The sequence below is a fragment of the Stigmatopora nigra genome, chromosome 4 (genome assembly GCF_051989575.1).
Source record: "Stigmatopora nigra isolate UIUO_SnigA chromosome 4, RoL_Snig_1.1, whole genome shotgun sequence".
NCBI classification, from domain to species: Eukaryota; Metazoa; Chordata; class Actinopteri; order Syngnathiformes; family Syngnathidae; genus Stigmatopora; species Stigmatopora nigra.
The window spans coordinates 7,346,735-7,352,734 of NC_135511.1; positions in this window are offsets into that span (position 1 = coordinate 7,346,735).

A 6,000-nucleotide genomic window follows, 5' to 3' on the forward strand; every position below is an offset into this window, starting at 1 on the left:
GTGGGGGGATTAGAATCAAAAAGAAAAGTAAAGAAAATGGATGATGTGGGAATATCAAATGAGGGCCAGGAGGTCCAAGCCAATTATTTACAACAGTTTTGTAATCAATGTAACTGTTGTTGCTTAGTTTGTCCACTGGAGGGCACATTGGAAAGCACCTAAGTGACTGAAGTTGACTGTAAATCAGACTATGTCTGATTATCCATCATTTTCAAAAGGGCTGAAAATTTGAGTTTCACGAGCAAAGCAAAGACGTTTAAGGAAAAATTGCATTTGTCACAACACTTGTATTTTGGGGTAGAAACTTAAAACATATGCCTTTCTCAAGGAAGTTCCCACTCCATTTTTTGTGATGTTTAAGGTCAGGTCATCAAGAGATCAAAATCTGGTCGATCAAAATCGATTTTATATATAAGTTATACTTATTGCATATACTGTAGGTCCATAAGATAAGAAAATAAGGTAACAAAAATATATTTTTCCATTATTCCTCTATTTACCACGCAGCTGCCTGTCATAAAATGAGTTGCAGTAAATGAATGTGTAAGTCCAAGCATTCATTCATTCATCTGCCATACTGCTTATCCTCACAAGGCTCACAGGGGGTGCTGGAGCCTATCCCAGCCAACAACGGGCAGCATGCGACGGACACCCTGAATTGATTTCCCGCCAATCGTAGGGTGCATTGAAACAGACGACCACTCACACTCACAATCATACCGCCACCGAATAGGAATCAAACCCGGACCATGCTGGTTCAGAAAATGAATGAATAACATTTGAAAATATGAAATGTCTATGTCTTTCTCTCTGTCAAAAACATTCCTGGCCCTTGCTCTATGGTATTTTATGTATGTTGACAGGTGATATTTTGTCTCAAAGGGTGTGGAAAAGTTTCCTCTTGATTATAGAGTAACTCATCATGTAACAAAATAGCAATCCTGAAGATTGCTAAATAACCAAGTTCTTCGAAAACAGAAGACTCTAATTAGTTAACGTCTCCAATCGACTACTCTACCATTAAAGCAAGTTGCCAACAATGTACTGCCGCCAAAGTTTTTCTATGTAAAAATGTACTGTAAATACGTTTACTATAAGCTGGTACATTTTTCTCCCATTCGAACCCTTAGGCTAGAACTAAGTGGTTCATTTATGGATTACATTTTTATTGGGTTGTGGGGGGGCAGGCTTGTTTTGTTTTCTCGTTAAAATTCATAAAATGACATTTCATTTAAGTTCCCATTTCAAATGCGTTCTTAGCTGTATATTATCGTTCCAAAGCTGTTTGTGAAAAGGCGAGCCTTTTCTATATAAATACCATCTTGTTTTCAAAGAAAGAAATACCATTTAATTTTGAGTTTGAGTGATTTAACAAAGGGACAATACATATTAATAAACATATTCCTGTTAATGTACATTTTAATGTATAATTCGCTTCATAATTAGCCTGAGTGGTTAGCGCATCGGCCTTACAGTTCTGGGGTTCTGGGTTCAAACCCTGGTCAGTCCACATGTGTGGAGTTTGCATGTTCTCCCTGGGCCCGAGTGGTTTTTTCCGGGTACTCTGGTTTACTCCCATATTCCAAACACATACATGGTAGTCTGATTGGACACTAAAAATTGCCCCTTGGTATGAGTGGGAGCGTGAATGGTTGTTTGTCTCCTCATGCCCTGCGATTGGCTGGCCAGAAATGCAGGATGGATTTTTCATGGGATAAAATCAAGGGTGGGCAAAGGCGTACTCATGGCCTGCTGTGGGTGCAAGTTTTGGTTACAATCGATTAAGCACATATAGTTTAACCAATGAGGTTTCTGCCAACACCTGACTGGTGAAAAAGTTTCTGCTTAATAGGTTGGAACGAAAATCGAAATGCTTACGCTACATATTACCAATTTGAAGAATTATATATGTATATGTATGTATGTATGTATGTATGTATGTATGTATGTGTATATATATATATATATATATATATATATATATATATATATATATATATATATATATATATATATATATATATATATATATATATATATATATATATATATATATATATATATATATATATATATATATATATTTTTTTTTTTTAATTACACTGCATCATACAGTGTCAAATGTACCGTTTGGCCTACAGACGTCAGTCTTTAAGCCCTTTAACTTTGAAACTTGGCCATGTTTGTTTCATTTCAGTCATTATTGTGTAAAATCAGTTACTAGAAACATTCAAGAAAGGTATGAGTGATGTTATTTTATCTTCTATTTCACCAATCATGCATTCATGCAGAATATTTGATGATAATTTGAACGTTTTTATATTGAAATCAAGTTTCAACCACAGTAGAACACTTTGATTTGCGGACCTGCCTCTGCATTCTATTCGCCTCCGCCTGCTATTCTTTAAGCACGTGAACATGATCGTGCGTAGGAGGGCTTCGAGCAAACAGGTAAGCGTTCCAACGCCAAATCTTTTTTTTCACCTCAATGTCCCCTCTTGACATCATTGCGATTTCCACCGCGTGAGCTTGGGCTTTACACCCATTATAGAACCGCATAATTGCCTTCATTTATCATAACGACTATAATAGAGAGTAATCGAGTACTCGCAGCTTCTGTTTTCTCTCATCTTGAGGATGACTCACACCCGTTTTGGTTATCCGACAGAGCCAGTGAGCAGAACTAAATTCTAGTTATTTTGCAGCAAGGGGCAAAGAAGAGAATTGACAAAATTGCTGTTCAAGCACTGGCCTTGTGATGATGAAGATGATGATGATGTTCAATGATCCATGAAAACTGGGGACAACACAGCAAATAAAATGATTAAAACACAATTTTCTGATAAAATATTAGGCCGACGGCAACCCGGCGGAAGAGTGGTTACCGTGTTGGCCTCACAGTTCTGGGGTCGAGGGTTCGATCCTAGGTCGATCCTCACTTTGTGGAGTTTGCATGGTTTCCCTGGGGTTATGTGGGTTTTCTCCAGTTTCCTATTAAATCCCAAATATATGCACAGTAAGCTGGTTGAACACTCAAAATAGCCCCAAGATTTGGATGTGAGCATAAATAGTTGTCTTTCTCCTTGTGCCCTGCGATTGGCTGTTGGGGTGTCCCCCGCCTGGTGCCTGTAGTTGGCTGGGATAGGCTCCAGCACCCCCCACGAGGAGGATTAGCGGTACAGAAAATGAATGAATGAAGTGTTTTACTGCTGCTTGACCCCCACTACACAGGTCGACCCAGGAATAGCAAGCAATCAGAATAGCACTTCAGTGCAACATTATTTTTGATCATTATCATATTGAAAATGATACAAATATAATTGTTAATAGTCCACCAAAGAAATGAGATCAAACTTAAGAGTGCATTTCCTCTCGTGACGCGTGCGTGCAGGAAATTTAAACTGTTGTTGTTTTTATAATAAGAATGTGTGCTCAAGTGCATGCACACACACACACGCATGCATGTCATTATGTCAACCACTTCCTGCTTGAGTGGTGCCATCTGCCCTCTCATAAAGCCACGAACGCGGATCACTGTGCAAAGCCTCTGTGCTTAGCTCTCTCTCTCTCTCTCTCTCTCTCTCTCTCTCTCTCTCTCTCTCTCTCTCTCTCTCTCTGCCATCATTGCACAGGGTTAAGACTCACACAAGTTGGTCAGAGAAGGGCATGGGTCTTGGTGGTGTGTGTTTGTAGTGTGGCTGTCCCTCTTTTAGCTTCTCCTAGATCAGATACAGATAGTGAAATTACAATAGATTAGATTAGATTAGATAACTTTATTCATCCCGTATTCGGGAAATGTTATTGTCACAGTAGCAAGAGGGTGAGAATACAAACACAGGAAAATACCTTTTAGATATGAATAAATAGGTCATAAATAAACAAATATCTAAAAATTAATTAATAAATAAACAGCTATATAAATAAAAATAATAAATAAATAAGCGTGTTTACCGCTATTTGCATGTCTCCATTTTCATGAGATGGAGTTTGATTGTTCAAGATCGTTGCCTTCGAAACTGAATATTTATGCATGTGCTTTCATTTGTTGAAATTGCCAAAGCACGCCCCACACGGTATATGCAAAAGGTTAAAGTTTTTAAAGGCCAAACTTCATTATAGTATGTGGGTTTTAATTCATTAAGATTTGTACTTTAGCGGGCGTATGCTTGTGTGTCTATGTGCTCTCCAGGAAATTACATTATTTTTTTTACCATCAATGTTTATCGAGTATATCTTTGAAGATATTGTATATACACCTTGGATCTGCTGCAACTAAACTTTAGTTAGTGGTTACTCAAATTTGATAATGCTACATTATTTTGGCTATTTTTTTTTAGTTATTTTCAATTGCCTATCTAGTATGAAAATCTGATTGTTCTTGAATAACAAAAAAAAAACATTCAATTCAATGTAGTTGCCCAGAACAGTTTATGAAAACCTCATTCAAGATTTCTATAGATAGGCCTGTAAACATCTTGATTTTAATTAATTGAATAATTTAAACGACGCATAGTTCATCCAGTTCTTTCTTTCTGTGCTATAATTTATGTTGTTTGCCAAATCCTGCCCATACAGGTAAGTGACTATTATTTATTCATTTAATAAGCCACATTTGCATTCATTTCTGTCTCCATGGTAATGTCCAATCAGACGCCCACCTGTGCACCACAATTCCCACCAGTCAATAAAATGTGGTGACTTGTTAGATAGCAGATGCGTCATTGATGCCAGATTAAAAATCTCAGTGTAAATATGTGGAAAACAATTAAACAGGCATTAAACATGGCCTTATCTTGAGTGATGATGAAGCTTTTTCATTTCGAGCACACATACATACGTATAAAACAGTTTTATAGAAAGATTTTTTGCATTTGAAAGTGAGTGGGAAGAAGAGATTTTTTTGTTAATCCCATATCCCCATAATCCCAATGATAAAGATGGTTTCCTTTTTGGCGTGTCTTAAAATGAACTCAAATAAAAACATCACTGTTCTAATGATGTAGTGCCAGTGTTGTTTATTAATGATACGGCTATTGCGAGTCCTCATTTGAGTGCATAAACGCCATCAAGGATGATTTGCAGAAATATACAATATTTGGCATTGAGTTTACTTCTAAATGTGGCTTTTAAGAGACGTTGAACAAAATGCATTTGTAAGATGCACAATTTTAATAGCCACAGGAGGCTGGTGATAACACACAGCTTCACAAATTTCACAATAATTGCTTCAAACATTTCATATTAATATGAGCGCCACTATCACCATAATAATATCTAGAGAAAGCAACACTTGGATTAAAAAGGCAACATAAATGCAAACATGTATGCCATGTAAATTAGTATTTTAGGTATTCCATATTTAGCTGGGAATATCACCACACCCAAAAGGAAAATACACATTCATGTTAACCTGATAAATTAGTAATATTGAACTCCAAGAAATGAGTCTGCTTGTTTGTGCTATAAGCAAATGAGTGTCTCATCTTTTCTTTGGCGGCTTTCAGGCCGAGTGAAGGCCAAACGTCTTTGCCACGATTCCTGCACTGGGGTAATGTGATGGTTGTTTTTTTTTTTTGCATGTGTCATTGCCTTTGACCACAGTGGTTCCTAATAATTCTTTTTTTCTGATAGAATGTTTGAATTTCTTGCAATTAAAACTGAAAAGCAGCCATGAATCTAAACAAAAGTGGGCACACTTTTTATCTGGTATATTTTACAGAGTAAAGTAATAGAGTTTATGCCTCAGTGAAACCCAATCTATCGAATTTAGTAGAGTACCCCCTGAGGTCATAGTAGGCCTTTAAGGACATGTTTCACTCATCTTAAGATGATTTGATGAGTGCACTTAATTGAGACTATCCAAAGAGCTGCCAATCCTCAACACTTGGTCTTTCTGGGTAATTGTCACTTAATGCTACGAACATGGGAAACACTCTTCGGAAAAGTCCATGGTGAACGAAATATGTGAGCTAACATGAACCCTGAGTTTTCTGAAGGGAG